This window comes from Pinus tabuliformis, chromosome 3_2 (genome assembly GCF_031772625.1).
Source record: "Pinus tabuliformis cultivar Carrire ecotype Pingquan chromosome 3_2, CPIR1, whole genome shotgun sequence".
NCBI classification, from domain to species: Eukaryota; Viridiplantae; Streptophyta; class Pinopsida; order Pinales; family Pinaceae; genus Pinus; species Pinus tabuliformis.
Window position 1 is genome coordinate 847,478,190 of NC_142302.1, and position 19,310 is coordinate 847,497,499.

The 19,310-nt window shown below is 40.3% G+C and overlaps 1 long non-coding RNA gene across 2 annotated transcripts in view; it reads left to right on the forward strand.

Moving 5' to 3' along the window:
- The first annotated feature begins 422 nt into the window (after positions 1-422).
- The window catches only part of LOC149183320 (uncharacterized), a 151,031-nt gene continuing 132,143 nt past the window's right edge, over positions 423-19,310 (forward strand). The window contains exon 1 of one of the 2 annotated variants that reach the window (XR_016257695.1): positions 423-712. This is a non-coding gene — a long non-coding RNA (uncharacterized LOC149183320). The remainder of the gene's footprint in view (positions 713-19,310) is intronic. The other variant, XR_016257696.1, reaches the window with a different exon arrangement.

Below are 19,310 nucleotides of genomic sequence, written 5' to 3' on the forward strand. Positions count from 1 at the left end.
AGCATCGATCGAAAAAAATAAAAATAAAAAGTGGAATTTTATTAATTATAAAAAAAATGTGTGAAATTTAATTGAATTTGACAATATGTGGGATAGTTTAATTTGGTTCTCATTTTTAACTTTTTCCCCGAAATTTGAACTTGCAATTTCATAAACTAAACCTTACACAATCAATTAATCTACACCTTACATATTTTAATTAAAATTTATTATATTATTGATATATTTCGACCTAACGTATTTTAATTAAAATTTATTATATCATTTATGTATTTTAACCAAAAACAATTATATTATTATTTTTTTTATTTAATTAAAAATATTAAAAAAAATCCAAAAACTTTTTGCCTTTCTCATTGAGCATAATTAATCACGCAATATTTTTTGGAGCGCAATTTGCATAAAATTCTTCTCCCATGAAATGAGATGCAGATTCCAAAGTATCTGTCTCACATTTCAAAATGCCTCCACCACAAGCTGATGGGAAATAACCGTTCCCCACTGCTGAACACGTTACCATGCAAATAAGTTGATGTGGATGAAGCACAAAGGCTTTGCATCATACTCCTGTCAGACCGCGACGACGCTGAGTATTTTCCTAGCGTTTCATCTTAACTTAGGTTTTTGTCATTGTCTCATGGATCCCCTGCAGCCGAGGGTTCTTGAGCGGCTCAGGCCGAGAATTGTGAAGATTCTGGGAATGAGAATGGAGGTTGGTATTTTTTTTTTCTCTCTTTAAATATTTTGCATCTTTTTAAATAATATATGGTATTGGCTGCCCACAATTCAAGTGCCTACTGAAGTCTGTTTTAAGTTTGCCCACAATTCAAGTGCCTACTGAAGTCTGTTTTAAGTTTGCCCACAATTCAAGTGCCTACTGAAGTCTGTTTTAAGTTTCGATATTTCGTCATGGTTGGAATTGATGAATTCTATTTGTCTTCTGTTCAATATTGATGAACTGTATTTGTCTTTTGTTAAATTGTAATTGTTTTCTGTTCAATATTTTAATTGCAGGGTTTTCTAGATTTTAGATTTTAGGTTTAAGCAACTTTTGGAGGATTTTCCTGATTTTAGATTTTAGGCTCTGTTCAATATTTTAATTGCAGGGTTTTCCTGATTTTAGATTTTAAGCTTAATCAACTTTTTTGAGGATTTTGCTGATTTTAGATTTAAGCCCAGCGACTTTTGCAAGATTTTCTTATTTTTAGATTTCAGGCTTGAGCAACTTTTTCTCATGGACTGTGCGAACTAGTACATTTCAAGAACGAGCTGTTTAACCCTAGAAACGAAATCTTAATAATCCAACTCGTTATTTTTTGTTGTTGTTGTTGTTTAATTTCTACAATTAGACTCCCAAATCTACAGTTGAAATATTGGAAAGTTGTCTCAAAACAATGCATTCATTTCCAGTTTGTCTCAAAACAGGACTTATTGTTCCTTGCCCATACTTTTAAAATTACCAGATATATTAGATATATTATGTGCAGAATAGGCCTATAAAGCATGCCCTTACGACCGCTTTACGCCATATAGAAATTAAAATTTGAAGCTAGGTCAACTTCACCAGTCTATTAACATTATCAGACCAGAGGCACAAAACTCACATAGACAAACTTTTCGAAAATTTTAAAACAGAGAATAAAACAGAGCACAGGTGTGCACGAGGGTGGTTCTTCTTTGGAAGCACATTTGCTGGCCTTCACCTCCGGAGGGTGGGTTGTGGTGGAGGTGAAGGTGTGCAATTTTTCCACCGGGTGGTTGGGGAGAGGGCCTCAAGGTGTGCTCCATGCTCCTCCTCGATAATGACAATCATGGCCATAGGTTCTTGCTTGGCAAGGATGCAGTGATATCCTCCATTGGGTGTCGACAGCTTTCGTTGCACCATAAAAATCCCAAGACCTTTGTGCTGATTAGGTGCTCACAAATACAGAGCTCCTCTTACCAACATAATGGTTTGTTGTGTGATGGATAAGCATAATGGTTTGTTGCTGGATGAATATGTTTGCTCGCTTGGTCATCCCCTTCTATGTGGGACGTTGTGTGGGTGCATGCATGTGAATAACGATGAACAATAGACGGGAACAATAGTTCGGTACGCGTTGTTTACCTCTCCACTTCGTCACTTCTTCACTTCGGTGCTAAGGTATGGCGTTGTGGTGGGTACAGGTACGATACTTTTCAAAGCAGGGGACGGGGTTATGGTTATGAACTTATGACACTTTTTAAGGAAAACATTAACCATTGACCATCATACAGTCTGTGGCAGCACTTTTGGAAAAAGTAAAAGGAAAATGTTGCTGTCAGAGTCCCTTTTAACAAAGGTGCGTGGAGGCACTACCAGAGACTGCATGGTGGTTAATGTTTCCCTCATGGGGTATGCCCCATCAAAGGGTACTGTTTAGTGTGAAGTTGTTAACACTCATTTTCCCCATGCAAAATTAATATGGGCCAAGTTTTGCAATCAGAGAGTTGAAAGCGCCTCATTGAGTTGTCTCTTTACGTGGTGGTTAAAGTTTGCCTCATTGAATTGTCTCTCTACCAGAGACTGCGTGGTGGTGAATGTTTGCCTGGTTAAGTTTCACAATTAAAAGTTCAAAGCTAGTATTGGGCTAAGTTTCGCAATCAAAAGTTGGAAGCGCCTCATTGAATTGACTCTTGATTCAGCCTTACTTTCAAATTCTCTCTCTTTGTATACGATATTATGGTACAATCGATGATTTGAGCAGATATCCCATACGATACTAAATATAACTGCATGTATAATTGCAGCATTGTCGAAGGATTGACCTTCCCATAAAACGCAACTCTTGACTCAGTTAGAGAAACTGAGAGAAAGTAAGAGTGAGAAGGCACGAGTAAGAGGAGGCATGCGTGCTCTGTAGTTAGAGAGTTTCAATGCCCTCCCCTCTATGTGATAAAACACGTTTTTTTCTTCCTGAAGATGAGGCCCATCTCTTATAAAATAATACCTATAATTCTTAGATCAGAGACCTTATCCCTTATCTTGCCGCCTATATGTATTTATATAGCTGCTCTGGCTGGCCTTTCAGGCGAGGTATATGATGGTTATATTTACAGTCTATGTCAAGGTTTGTCGAACTTTAACCTCGAGGTTCGAATTTTGGCGAACCTTGAAAATTTTTTAAGGTTCGGAAAACCTCATCGAACGTCATAGTTGTTGACCAATTCCATAGATCAAAACTCATAACTTCAAGTCGCAACTCAAGCTTGTAATTTATCCTTACAGTTTCCATGTCGGTGATAGCATTTTTGATGTTTACTGATGTTGATTTCTTACTATTTTATCCTATAATTCATTTTAAATTAATATATATATATATATATATATATATATATATATATAGACGAACCTAATGGTGAACCTCATCAAAAAAATTCGAACTCAAACCGAACCTAATCATTGCCGAACCCGAACTCGAACCCGAACCATGTGACATTGTTTACAGTGAACAGGGAACATGACCAATACTATGCTGCGCAGGGTCTGGTCTTAATGCTAGTGCTACTGCTTGCACTCTGTTTGTTTTCACCTTAGGGCAGTGCCCAGTGCCCAACTTCAGGATTAGGCTGATTTTCATTTGGCTTGCTGATAAGCATAATCAAGGAAATGCGCTCTGTTTATGCTTGACAATCAAACGGACCTGATATACTTACTTTTGGAGCATGGATTGCCACTGCTTTTGTGGTACATCAGTGATATGTGAAGGGTTTCTTTTGCAGATCTTCATGACTATTTTGCATTCAGGACGCTGCCTGCTTTTGGTTGGTACCATGACTTTATAGAGACAGCAGCCGGGTGCCTTTATCTGAAAAGATACATTCAGCCTGTACTAGCACTTTGGGTACCCTTTCGAGGGAGATAACCAGCAAGATAAGTTAAATTTTTGCAGACATTGAATTTGCTGTTTTGATGACAGTGAGGGTGCTCTCTGTTGATTGCAATCTGACTGCGGTGCTGCTATAAGAAATATGATTTACCTGCTTTTGTACTAAAAAGACCAGCAGATGAGGACACTCACTTGTCTCTGATTTTAGATTATGCATATGGTTTATTCTCAGTAAGGGAGACACTCTTTCCAAGAAAAAATCACCAGCAGAAAGAGGATGCAGTTTTTGAGCCTGTCTCAGATATTTGAAATATGTCTATCATGATGGCTCAATATTTGAGCCTAATCTGGGTGCAGCCCTAGGGACTGTTCTTAGATCCTGTCTCATTCTAAATGTAAAAAATTGCTGCTTTGAGAACAGTGAGGGTGCTATCTGTTGATTTACATCTGACTGGGGCACTGCTATAAGAAATATGATTTACCTGCCTTTGTACTAAAAGACCAACAGATGAGGACACTCACTTGTCTCTGATTTTGGATTATGCATATGGTTTATTCTCAGCAAGGGAGACACTCTTTCCAAGAAAAAAATCACCAGCAGAAAGAGGATGCAATTTTTGAGCCTGTTTCAGATATTTGAACTGTCTACCATGAGGGTGCAATATTTGAGCCTAATCTGGGTGGAGCTCTAGGGACTGTTCTTAGACCCTGTCGCATTCTAAATGTAACAGAAGATAACAACCAACTTAAGGGACAATTCTTTTATTGCAGTGTAATGGAGGGTTATTCTTAATTTCTTAGTGACACCTGCATTTATTCATGGCAGCATGAAGACATTGCTTTTTGAGGACTTATACTACCATGTTGGTGCCTATCCTTTGGTCTATTTTAGTATGTGAAAAGCTGCAATCAAATCATGATAAGGGCATCACCTTATAGAACCAAATCAACATAATTGATGTGACATTTTTAGCCAAGGATGAGCGTGCACCACTTGAGGGGAGTTACATCTAGGTTGAGGAGGAGGGAGTTGCACAAGGGCACTTACCCTTCGTCTATTCTTACCTTCCTCACCAAGTCTATTTCGATAGATGTTCAATGTACCCTCCTATTGAAAATTACTTCCAAACCACCCTCTTAGGGTGCTTTGATGTTGCTTGGATGATCTCTCCTCCTCATATTTGTTGGTTCAAACTTGTTCTTATAATTCTTCCATTAAATATGTGATCATCCAGCCATACATCATCCATGAGGTCTGTCACATGACTTTACCATGACATATTAACTCTTATGCCTTATGCCTCACCTTGGACGTTGTGTACACTTGTAGATGGTATTTCATGCATGATCTTTTCAATTGATGTGCGATGATTTCATGTGGGTTTCTTGCTGACGTGGTGTGATGGTTTCTTGACTAGTCGTTAAAGTGATAAACTTTGAGTATGATCTAACAACACATCTTTGTTAGAAATCCACACAACCTAGGTCTGGTCTATGCCTTTAGCTAGGAAACATAAACACATTGGAAATGCCTAACTTTAAACAATTTTGCACAACAAAATATACCAGCAATCAGATCAAGGATAGTACACAACATTTTATGCCCCAAACTTGTTTCTTACAATTCCATTAATAAGAATACACACAAGACTCTTGTACCAAGAATCATGGCCCTTTACAATCCCTTTACAATGCCTAATATACAAGGTCAATCCTTTGACCAAATCCGAGGGCCGAGGCCAATTCCTTTAGGCTCTCATCTGCCCAAATAAAAAACACCTAGATAACAAATCAACTTACTTGGCTAGCCTGATGTCCTTTGCAGTCAACCTCCTGAAGCCTTCTATCAACACTGGCCTGCTCCTTTAGGCCCTTTGCCACCTTCATCTGTTGTTCCTTATATTGTTGCGACAACCTCTCCTTGCCTTTGGCTACCTTGTGTAGGCCTCGACCTACCCCCTTTTCTTAGCGTGCTACCACAATAACCCTCGACCTTTGCTAGACAACCATTTTCCTCCTTTGTCTGACTGCTAGGGTTGGTCTACTTTGTTGTAACACTGCCTGCACACCCTTAAATTATTATGGGATTATGGGGTATGCTAATGATGTTTTAACTTAAATTTCTCAATGTTTAACAATGCATAGGGCCATAAAAATACCTTTTTCTAAGAACATGCGGAAATAGATATTAATGTAACCATCGTGCTTGACTTAGTGAGAGTTTTTCGATGATGTGAAACTAATCATTGATCTGAAATTTGGATTGAAAACATCACTTGAAGAACAATTTGTTCTTATTAATGCGGGCCATATTAACCCTATCATTCCACATGATTCCTACATGGCTTCTCTTTTTAATTTTGGTCATTCTATGGGTCTTTTACCGCAAAATCTAGCAGGCCTTTGAGATGGAAACCCTACAAGACGAAAGGTAGACAAAGTGCCAATAATGGAGTAGAGGCCCAATGTCACTTTAACCAAAACCCCCTGCGCTTTACAAACTTTCACCGATGGGAGGAGTTGCGGTAGTAGGGAGATCACTTAAAATAGATGTGCTAGGTACAAGCCACAAAGTGATCAAGCAAGAGCTCATTCAAGAGAGGCACAATAAATGTACAAGGCTTCAAAGAAACAAATCACTCTCAAAGAAAAGCCCTAGAAAGGAAGGCTCGAGACCTAGGGATTTGAGGTTTTTGATGGTAATAGGTATTCACAAGGTCAATGCCCAAGGGAAAGGATTTCTTACAATGATATTCAGCTAATCCAAGGCTCATGCAACCCTCAAGAAAATCCTCAAGTTGACGGAGAAGAAAATAGGGTTTCCCTCTTAGAGCAAGACCTAGGGCAAGATATTTTATGGATGAAATTTGAGTGGATGCCCATGAAATTGATAGGTAAGGTAGCTTAGACCTATCTCTTGATGTTTAGGCTCTCAAATCCCCAAAAATCCTCTTCCCTAAAATTTCGCCCCAAGCCCTAGGTTTTCGTGTTAGCCTTAAAAGGACCGAATTTAAGGAGAGAAATTTATGGAGAAAGTTTAAGGGTGATCACCAAATGATTGGACCAATGCCTTCTTATATGGGTATATGGAGTCAAGGATGTATAAGATAAGCCAAATTTGTTTCCAAGGAGGCCAAAAATTGATGCCCTAGTTATTGATTTCCAACAATTACCCACTTCTAAGGAAAATGGAGTTTGATGGAGAGTTATAAGAATTCCACCACTAGGAACATTCATTACATGTTGTACAATGAGTAACATATGCACTTCTCAACTGGATAGCCTTTAAATTTTTTTTCAACAAAATAGGGCATAACAAGCATAATCTAGAAGCTAACAATTCCATATATTAGACAATTCAAAATAATAATCTTTAGCAATAGGCACTTACAAGATAACATGTAGTATATCCATCCATTCACCAAAGAAATAGCTCCAAAGACAATCCAAAATAGCTTCTAAATATCAAAATGCATTCCAAGAATCTCTAATTCACTCACAAGAAGCAAGTGCGAATCTTCTAAGAGGTCCGAATTTCACAAGTTTGATGATGAGAGAGATCAAATGAGGTCTCCCTAATATATATGTGTCTAATGATCTCTAATTTTATCCTAAAATCCCCTCAAGTCATAAAATAATGGGCAAGTACTAAGTGAGGTTAAATGTAAAATTATAACAATCAACCCATAAAGAAGCATAAATGCCCACGTCATGCATGTGTAGGCCTCTTGGAGGCATGCGTTGGGCTCCTCTAATGCCAAACTGAGTGAAGAGGGCTCCAAAAATCATACTCTAGGGGTTGGCCCCTACATCTCCATGCAAATCATTGTGTGGATCGTAGTTTTGTGTTTGGGGCACAAAATGGGTCTCATGGGTCTCTTGGTGATAGAATACCCTGATTCTACTCCAACGTTGAGGGCTTTGAGGCTGGTGTTAGCTCTCCCATGTCTCAAGAGGTGAGACAAACCTCATATGGGCCTCAAATCAACTGCCAAACCATGTGATCAGTGCTAAGATGACTTGGGCACATTGGTCCAATTGCATCATCTCATGAATAATATGGGGCAAAGTACGAATTGTTGGGGGTGCTGTAGGTGCCCATGCAATGGAATGATGATTTGCAAGTGGTAGGTGTCCCATGGCTCTCAATGTTTTACCTGTAGGGTGTCATAATGCTCCTCTAGGGGACTTGGGCCCCAGTTAAGTCGCCCAACACATGATGAAAGCCACCTACCAATCACACACAATGCCCAGTGTTGCAACTTCACCGTTAGGTCATCTATGTGGACCAAGCTTATTACTCAAGGGAAAATTGACAATTCATACATAGCTTCCCTTCCAAATTTGGGGCTTTGATCACGTAATAGTGTTACCTCCCTAGGTAGGAGTGGCTAATAGACAACCCTATTACGTGTTTCCAATCCCCAAGGGGAAGACATGTTCTAGGTACATCCTTCAATCAATAGGTGTCATATGAATAATAATGGAACATATGCCATGGTCAAAGGCCTAGCAATGATGAGGAAATCAACATTTCTAGCATAGAGATGTGAGGAGGGAGCAATTGTGGATGCATGAGTTACTTGACCTTTGTTTTTCCACCCCTCTTATTGCCTTTTGCCTTTTATTTTTTATTTTTTTTGTTTCACTGCTCGAAGCTCTAGGAAATGAGAGCATGCTGTGACTGATGTGTAGCAGTGGATACCCCCTTAGTGATGGGGCAGTTTATCACCCACTAGGGATTGGGACGTGCAAGGGTTCTTTTTATGATGATGGGCCAAAATTGGCCCTAGCAACTAGGTGATGGCCATAATTTTAAGGGGTAGAGCTCATGCTTGGCTCTTGTCCACATGCTAATATTAATCTCTTGACCATATTTTGCATTTTACAATTTTCTTTCCTTTTGTTTCTTGCTTGTGGCCATGATATGCTTCTTTACTTTTCTTTTGGATGCATCAACCTCTGGGGCAATGTTTCTAGGCTCAACCTAGATATGTGGACTAGGGGAGGGGGTGTGCTAGAACCCAGTGGACCCAAAGAGGGGAGATGGAGTATAGGGCTCGTAGTGTACGGAGGGAAGTGATAACTGTTGGGAAAATGTGACCACACTATCTCAATCGGGTTTTCCCAAATAGTGCCAGGTCCCATTGGACTAGGATTGAATATTAACTCCCCCATTTAAGGTGAGGGAACAAAGCCACGTTCAAAAACCTTCCTTCTTCCAAGCCACCCAATAATCCATGCTAAATGCCCAAATGAAAAACACGCATAAACCTTCCTTCTTCCAAGCCACCCAATAATCCATGCTAAATGCCCAAATGAAAAACACGCATAAGCACTTGATTGCACAAAGAATAACGTACCTTTTGGATCAGATTGCTCACCTTCTAACATATGCTCTTAACAAATAGGTGAGGAAACATATGGATGATGTAGGTGGCAGAGATAAATTGGCACACCACATGGGCTACAAGGTGGCTGACAGGGGCTGCTAGCCACTGGTTGGATGAGATGAACAAGAGAAAAGTTTCTCCTAGGGGTCACCCACTTTTGGTGGGTAACAAGGTCAATGGTCATACTATATGAGACTCATTGAGGTTATATATATATATATAAACCATGTCATATATTTGTATGTACATAGACAACCTATATCATATACCAATGTGCATAATTAAACATGTTGTGGGAATTAAATTCCTATGATATATATATGTTAAATTTTCTTAGCGCTATATTGTTCTTTGCTTTAGATAATTTCATTTTAATATTTTCAACATTTGTATATTGTATTCACCCCATTATATCATAACTTCATTAACAATTATATAGAAAGAACAATGACATCAACATTGCAGCAGAACATAAAGGAACAACAAAAGAAAAGCAGGATAGAGACACCGCGATTTAGTCAGAGACCAGGGCAAAGCCCTACAAGGGGGAAACCTTGGAATTCAATTCTCCTTCTTCTATTAGATATTCATCAATTGTTCAGCTGAGATACAAAGTACATCCATAGAGAGTTACATCATAACATCAGGCCTGCTAGGCCAAACCAAGTTAGTTCACAACTTTGTTTGTGAACTAAATGAAGCTAATCCAAGAGAGTTGTTAACATATTTGCCTTATCTGACATGGAGGCACTGTTATCACTGAATCATTGCAATACTGTCATCATTGAATCATACTGTCATCATGGAGTTATGTCACTATAAGAACAAGACTATTGATAAATTAGATCACTGCTAGGTCATACTGATAAGATCACTGTCCTATAAGAAAGTTGTGTCAGCCAATAGGGTCTCTCCATATATATTTGAATCAAGATTACAGTCCTTATTAGGGTTTCTCTTCAGGGTCACTGGAGACAAGATCTCAACATGTATCTCAGAAATAAAATGAGCCATATAAGATGATGCCATTGAGCGAATACTACTGGACAAACCATAGAGCGGCGAGGCCACACATATATACATTTAAGATAGAATATCGATACCATTCATACTGTCGGTCAACTAAATTGCAGAGAAATAATGCCATACATATTGTGTATTGATGCCAATTAAATTGCAGAGAACAAATCCATACATATTGTGTATTGAGGCTAATCAAATCATAGAGAACAAAGCCATACATACTATGTGTATTGACGCTAATAAAATTGCAAAGAACAAATCCATACATGTTAGAAAATCAGAAAGGCATAAATATTTTCTTATATAGATAATTACTTGTGATTCTTTTATCTTTATGTTCTTTTATCTTTTAGTTGATCAAGCAGTTACCAAGACAATAATGCAAGGACAACAGATGTAGGCAGACAGCCAGGGCAAAACCCCTATCAAGGGGAAAACCTAGTCATCAACAATTCTTCCTTCAATAGTTCCTCTAGATAATCTAAGACTTTAGACCCAAACAAAGACTCCCTCCACACTAAGTCAACCCTCAATCCTTCTTGCAAATGACAATCCTTCCAAAGCAACTTTGACCTGGCAGCATCAACAACAACTTCGACCCAGTGGCAACTATGACCCATCAGATGTAGCAGCAACAACTTCGACCAAACTTGGAAGACTTCAATCTCCCTTGGTACAAATCAGAACAGAGTGAGATTTGTCCCAAAATTTCAATCTTGTTGTCTACTATCTCCTTCCAGAAACTCGCACTCCTTTCTAGCCCTTCTTCTAGCCCTTTCTCAACTTCACAATTTTCCAGCTTCCAACTTCAGAAATCGAACTATATGAGAGAGAATGAGATGCTCCAAAATGAATTAAAAGTCGAGGTCGAATTACTTGTCTTGAGGCCTACTTGGCGTGGAGGAGAATAAATTCATTTTTGACTCAAAAATAATTCCTTTTACATGATTCGAAAGACCAATAAGGGTCTCTTTAAATGTACAATGACTCTAATGACTCAGAATAAATCTTAGAAGTCCGTCCTCAATGGGGACTTTGACAAAAAACATGATGACCCAAGCATGAAACCCATGCTTTAATAAGTCATAGAAATAATATTTTCTTCATTATTTTGGTAAGTACATCTCAAATATATTTATGAACACTGAACCTAGTTACAAATTTCAACACTCCCTCGTAACTAGGGAGGTATTCATTAGTACAAGTACAAGGAAGATCTCATAACACATGAATCATGAAGAATTTTAGGCACCGCAATGCCATGGACTAGATTCCTGTTAATTTTAGATAACAATGGTATGTTCTATGCTTTAGCATAATTTACTTCAATGTTCCTTTAGCAACCCAATGACAATTTCCAATCATATCTTGTAGAAATCACATTAACTTAAATACATTGATAGTAAATGTAGATAGAACATAAAAACATGTGCAAAAGACAAGCCAAGAGAAGAGGACACAAGATATGGCGGATGCCAGGGACAAACCCCAATGTGGGGAAACCCTTTGATCAAATCTTCTTATTATTCTTCAATAGTTCAATAGAGAGAGAGAGTACAAATATCATAATTATATGCCCAAAACAGTCCTGTCAAATCAACAGTCAACAACAGTCAACTGCAGCCCTAACCAGAAATTCAACAATGGTCAAAGCAGCTCCAAAACATTCTCCAAGCAACTCGGTCAACAGTAAAAGAATTCGGCCCTCCAAGAGGGTCAAAGTCAACCCAAAAACAGTTCGCTCAACCTGGAAAAATGTTGTAATTTCTGCGGTCAAAGGTCAAAGTCAACGCTGAAGTCAAACCAGTCAAACTGTCCCAATCACCTCGAAAACCATGCCAATCAATGCGGCCTTTAGAAAATGAAATTCTTCCCACAAGAACAAAGTCAACGCAAGTCAAAGTCACCCAAGTCAATGTTGTCCTGTTTCCTGAAATTTTCGGCCTCCAAAACAATGTTGAAATCTGTCCTCCTTTCCCACGTGTGAAGTAGGGAAGCCTCCAAGCTGTACGAACCAATCAAGAGAGGAGAGAGAGAGATATGTGATGAGATGAGTGATGTCCAAATGAGAGAGAGGTCACTCCTATTTATACACTTTGTCGAGGGTGAAGAGACACATCCTTTGGGCTTCATGAGCGCCTACATTTTACTGAGGCCGACCTTGACAATTTGTGCATGAGAAAGAATAAATTCAAAATTCCATTTTTGCTTCTCAAAATGAGATGATCTTTATATCAAAATTGGACCTCTGGAAAAGAGGAATCCAATGCTATAATCATCTCCATCATATGAGTTGTCCTAAGGTGGAATTTGGCACTAGTTGAGAATTCCACGTGCCAATCCAACTGTCATCATGCCATACTGTACCATCCCCGTCATCACTGCCCTGCTCTGTTGAACCATGAAGTAATAATGAAGAAGAAGTGATCGAGAGTGTCATAAGATCATACCACTCTCTACTGACTAAAGTTAGTCCTTGATCCCAGATCAAGTTGTTGAACACCATGCATCCTAGTCATAGGGAGTACGACAGTACATGATGCTCTCATCGGTAATATGGTCCCTAACCATATTTTCCCAACTCATTGGCTAGATGAGAGGTACTTCGCATGAGTCCCGGACTCTTTGGGTAGGATGTGTGCTGGGGCATCAACAGGAGAAGGTGAACCACTCATCCTATGCATATGTCAATCGTAGGGGAAGGTGAACCACTCACCCTACACACATGTCAACCATAGTGGGGTATCATAGGGGAAGGTGAATCACTGACCTTGTATCCAACGCACCACTAGGGGAAGGTGAACCACTCACCCTTTGGTCGCTCATAGCTCCAAGAAGTACCTCGAGCCCCCAGGAGCCTCCCAGAGCTCTGTGTCCAACTCATATGGGACCCTCATAGGAGGGTCGTTCCACGATTCCAAGTCTCTCTCAGAAGGTTAAGAATTAGGCCTTCTTCAAAGGCTTCGTGAGAATGTCTGTGACCTACTCATATATTCTAATGTGTTGGAGCCTTATTGCGCCCTAGTGTACCATATCCCGAATAAAGTGGTACTTGATATCAATGTGCTTGGAGTGGTCTTGGAACACTGGATTCTTTGATAGGAGAATCCCACTTTGGTTGTCGCAGAAGATCACAGTGGTATTGAGCACATGCTCAAATAGCTCACTGAAGAGCTTCCTCAACCAAACAACTTCACAACAGGCCATACTCGCAGCAATGTATTCGGCCTCGACAGTGCTTAGTGCAACTGATTTCTGCTTCCTGCTCATTCAAGATATTGAAGGAGACGCCAAAGAGAAGCAACACCCAGACGTACTCTTACGATCCACCACACTGCCAATCCAGTCAGCGTCTTGAATATCCATGTAGCCTCAAGTTCCCAACAATGTATCTCAAACCATAGTGGATTGTGCCCCGGAGATATCTCAAGAGATTCTTAGCAACAATCCAATGAATGTGATGAGGCTCGACCATAAACTGAATCAACGTGTTTACAACGAAGCATATCTCAAGACGAGAGTTGACCAAGAACATCAGGGTCCCCACAGGTAGATGATACTCAGTAGGGTTTGCTAATCCAGGCCCAAAAACACTTCCACATAGCTTCTTAAAGTTGAGTTCCATCAGAGTAGTCACAGACTTGCAATCCACCATCCCACATCTCTCAAGTAACTTCACAATGTATTTTCCTTGAGAAAGGAAAATCTCACCTGGCTTTTGCTAGACCTCCAACCCTAGGAAGTAATGCATCAATCCTAGGTTTGTCATCTCAACTTTGGAAGCCAACTCCCTTTTGCATTGATGAATGAGAGGGTCATCACTTATCAGAAAGAGATCATCCACATAAAGGACCAGAATGAGAGGTCTGTCCTTTTCAACCTTGAAGTATAGGTTCGGGTCAGCGTCACTCCTTGTAAATCCCAGCTTCATAAGATAGCTATCGATCCTCTCATACCAAGCCCTCAGGGCTTGCTTCAACCCATAGAGGGCTTTCTTTAACCTTCATACATGTGTCTCACGATATTGAACCTCGAACCCCTCGGGTTGTTCCACATATACTTCCTCCTTAAGCGAACCATGCAAGAAGGCAATTTTGACATCCATCTGTTGTAGGTTCCATCCTTGCGAAGAAGCGAGGGTTATAATCGAATGGATGGTAGCATGTCAGGAAACCGGTGCAAATATCTCATCGTAGTCTACTCCTTCCTTTTGAGAGAAGCCTCGAGCAACAAATTTGGCCTTGAACTTTTCAACACTCCCATCAGCTCCATGTTTGATCTTGTATAGCCATTTTGAAGTGACCATAGACTTGTCCTTGGGTCTAGGAACCACATCCCATACACCATTCTTCATGGTCGACTAATTCTCCTTGTTCATCGAATCCTTCATGATCGACTCATTCTCCTCGTTCATCGAATCCTTCCAAACTTGTTGCTTCAAGGCTTCTTTGAATGTGCAAGGCTCAGATTGTACAATGGTACTCATGGCAGCTAAGTACCCTTGGTACCTATTCGGCTTCTTGCTTTCACGAAATGTCCCCCTCGGTGCAATATGTTTCTCAACATCTTCAAGAGTATCTTTGAGCCACAAAGGTCTTTTTCTTAAAGTCGAGGGCTCACTAGGAGGTGGATCAATGGGATCCATCGGGCATCAGTTCATCAGACAGAGGTTCATCCTGCTTTTCCGCATCAGCATCATCATTGTCCTTCCTAGTGATATGAAGATCTTGAATCTTTCTAAGAGCAGAATCTTCATCGAAAGTGACATCATGACTTAATTCCACTTCCCTTTGACGAGGCACATAGATTCTTTATGCCTTCGAAGTTTCATTGTAGCCCAGAAATGTTCCTTTCTTCCTAGATGCATCTAGTTTGATTCTTTTCTCTTTCGGCACATGAAAATATATGGGACAACCAAACATTATAAAATGATAAACATTAGGTTTCTTACTGGTGAATACTTCTTCGGGTGTCTTGAAGTCCGAAGCTTGATGTGGGCATCTATTTTAAACATACACAATGATGTTGGCAGCTTCTCCCCATAAGAACTTCGGAAGACCTTGATCATGTAGCATAGCACGGGTGGCTTCTATGATAGTACGATTCTTCCTTTCAGCAACACCATTTTGTTCAGGAGTATATGCAGTAGTGGTCTCCCTCTTAATGCCAACTTCTCTACAATAGTCTTTGAATTCATTTGACTCATATTCGGTCCCATTATCGGTCCTCAATATTTTGATCTTTTTCCTGTTTGATTCTCGACCAAGGCTTTGAAAGAGAGGAACCATTTGAATACTTCATCCTTCTTCTTTAAGAAATAGATCCATGTTTTGCGAGAGAAGTCATCGACAAAAATAACATAGTACAAATATCCACCCAATGATGTCATAGGCAACATACCTGATAGATCAAAATGGACCAATTGAAGAATATCTGTGGTTTGAGTTTCACTTGAGGAGAATGGTCCCCTTGTATGTTTTCCAACGTCACATCTTTGACAAACCTTCATAATTCAAGTTTAATTCAGGCATAGCTGTGACCATATTCCTTACATCAGGTAAGACTTTGAAATGAAGGTGAGCAAATCTCTGGTGCCATAATCGGATTGAAGAGAAGTATCACAAGTCATTGTTCCCAACAAACTTCCTCCAACCTGATAGAGACCTTCAACCTTGAATCTAAGAGTGAATGTAGTGCAAAAGTCAGCGACAACGCAAAAGATTAAGGGGGTCAGAGATTAGTAGCAGTCAAATTCCAACATTCATGGTATTATGTTGAACACAATTAAGTTTAGTAATTTTGGATGTTTTTCGGTTGCTTCTCTCAGCAACTGAGTCGCAGTACGAATGCAATGTTAGCAGTGGCAGTGCTAGCAGCATAGTAGATGCAACATTTGAGTGGGAGCTGTAGTATAGATGAAGTAGTGGCAGTGGAAATGCCATGGGCAGCAGTACAGTTGCAACATCAACACAGTGTTGGTGGCAGCAACAGTGCGGAAAGGAGGCGCTTCAAAGACAGAGCAACATGCAGTTGGACATTGTTGCTAGAGCACTTTCCTTGCTAAGAGGGAGTGTTATTTTTTGGTAGCATCGAATGTTCTCTAGCCATGAAAATTGGTGGAGAGGCTAAGGCACATGAGTTCTAAAGAACCCAAAAACCATTTGGTGAAAATCCACCCGGATTGTATTTTATTAAAATAATTAACATTTTTAATGGGGTTCCTAAGTCTAAACTTACGAAAACTAAAATATTAATGGGTATTAATCAAAATATGGGTGAGAATGATCGAGAAGGCGGATCAAGTCAAGTTTTAATCTTAGCCATTGATTAGAGGCTTAATCTTGGCCATTGAAGTCTCAACGAGAAAAATATAAGGAGGAGGCTTGGGGTTCATTTTAGACACACACAGAGAGAACGAATTGATATCGAGTTCGATTTCTGGGGCTAGGAAGCTGAGAAATTTGAACTGAGTGATCAATTGTAGCAGAGGCGAGGGATAATTTGGGAGTACTGACAAAGAGGCGGAGAGAAGCTAGTGGAGGTAGCGCAGTAGCTAGAAGGATTGACACTAGTCCAATCTAGATCCACGCAGCCCTGACGCAAAGCCAGAAGGGATAGCGCAGAAGTTGAAACTGCCCTCACGCAAAAAGCCAAAACTGTCGGGACAACCAGGAAGATTGATGCAGTAGGCAGAAAAGACAATGCAGTGCTGACGTAGACCCTGAAAGGCTGATGCAGGGCCAGTGTAGAGGTAGCCGAGGTTAGCCAGTTTTGCTGCCGGATTAGCCAGAATCTGTCCAGTGAAGTGAGCTAAAACTCACTCAGTTTTTCCACCATTGTATTTTCTCTGTCACTGGCTTTTCGGGAGGACAACCAACATTTGTATTCAAAATTACTGCTTAATAATAAAAAAACCCTCAGAGCTGCTGCACTAGTTTTCCCGCATTGGGTTTTTCCGGGGACTATTTTGTCAAAAAATAACTGTGTCCTATGTATCTTGTTATTTTCTCAGTTTTTTGTTTCATGTAATCAAATATTGAAGTAGTGTAGGCTGCAGAAGTAATTTTCTTCAGTATTCAGAGAATAACTTGATAATGTATATTAAAATCAAGTAGGAGAAGTAAATTCAATTTTTGTTGCAGTAGGGGTTCCTTGGACTAGGAATTTTCACACATCTCACCACACCTGAAGCACTTGATCTTTTAAACGTCTTTTTTCCTCCTGCGCTGCTCCTGCTGCCCCTTTGATGTCAGGGCCACGTCCTCCTCTTCCTTCACGACCTTCATCCCACGGCTGCTACTTCCACTGATTGTGGCCTTCACCAAATCACGCCTCATCTCCTCCTGCTACAGATTAACCCATAAATGTTCCCAATTTGGCAGGTGTTCTCTGCCTAGGATGCTATGGACAAACACTTGCCAATCTTCAGAAAAGCTATTCAGTGCTAATCGAACAAACTCTGTAGGTTGGGTCCCTGACCCTACTGAAGCCAGTTGATCCTAGAATTCCTGACGCCCCTTAAGGAAGGAGTTTATTCGCTCCCCTTTCTACATCCTTGTGCATCTCAACTTCTCTTCTAAGTACATCTTCTGCTACTCAGAAGATCCTTCATATAGCATGGCTAAGGCTTCCCATAGCTGTCAGGCAATATCCTTGCCGGCTATATGGGACACTACATGATCTCGAACCTTGTTGAGAATGATCCTCTTAGTCTTCGCCATCTCAGCCTTGTACTTCTTGAGTGGATCTGCATTGACGGGCACAACTACCACACTATTGACATACATCTTGAGATCATGCTCATCTAGAAGCTAGAAAATCTTGGCCTTCTAAATCACATAGTTGGAGGCTGCGTCCAACTAATCTTGATCTCTCAATCCTGTTGATGTCATCTCTCCAGAAAAAGTCGAACTGCTCCCTCTTCTTCTCCGCATAGCTGCTGCCCAACTATTCGTACTCCCTTCTGGACTGAGAAATCTCGCTCATAGCTACTGCGGCTTTGCTAGAAAAATTCAGATTTCTTTGCTGGAAGTCCTCTAAGGAAGAAAATCCCTCAGTATGTGCTATTCTCTCCCTCTGACGCTATTCTGCCAACAATTGCTGCAAAATATCTGCGTCTCGGCTGAAGATCTACGCTGCAAGGAAACATCTCTACTCCCTTCTGCCTCTGGAAAGCTTCGATCTGGAGAATCGAATTTCTTTGTCGACTCACTCAGAGAAATTGATCTCACTCAAAACTGCAACCTCTTTGGCCCAAAGACTGTGCTGCCTTCTGGGGTTTTGAATCGCTGCCTCTGCAGTAATTTCGAACTCCCTCTTCCTTTTTGATATGAGCTCTCCTGCTCACAGTTTGTGCTCTGATACCATGTGAAAAATCGGTTACCCGATTTCTACTACAACAAACTGATTATATTTCAGCGAGTTGTTAAATTACTTGAACAAGTTACTTGCAGTTTTCTACGGCAAATATTGAAATACATACACTACAGCCTAAACACCATAAAATACTGTGGAAAACTAAATACTACACTAGAGAGAAATAAACACACATCAACACAGTGGTTTTTGGACAATTTCCCCTGAAAACCGAACTTGGGAAAACCGGTGCAACAGTTGAGGGTTTTAATTACTATGCAGTAGTAAATATGAGTACAAATCATTGGATGCCCAAACTGGCTATCCGATACAGAGAAATACTGGCAAAAAGTTAGTGAGAAGAATCTCACAATGATAGGGGAGATCCGACTTTGATTAGGGCTTGTTGACTGGCCCCACGCTGCCTCTGCGCAACATCTGTGTCAACCCTACGCAGATTTGCATCACACTTGTTGGGATTTGTGTCAATCCCTCTGCTGACCTCTCGTTGTCTGGAAATTCGACCTCCTAGCCCTCCGGTCTCACACCCCAGCTTCTGGCACTGAATCTCGTCTCTCCCAGCTGGAATTCAAACTCCCTCTGAAGCTTTGCTCTGCTCTACCTCTACGTGGCACTGCGCTGCCTCACAAAAACTGCTCTCTGCCTTCTCTTCCTTGCACTCTTCGGATCT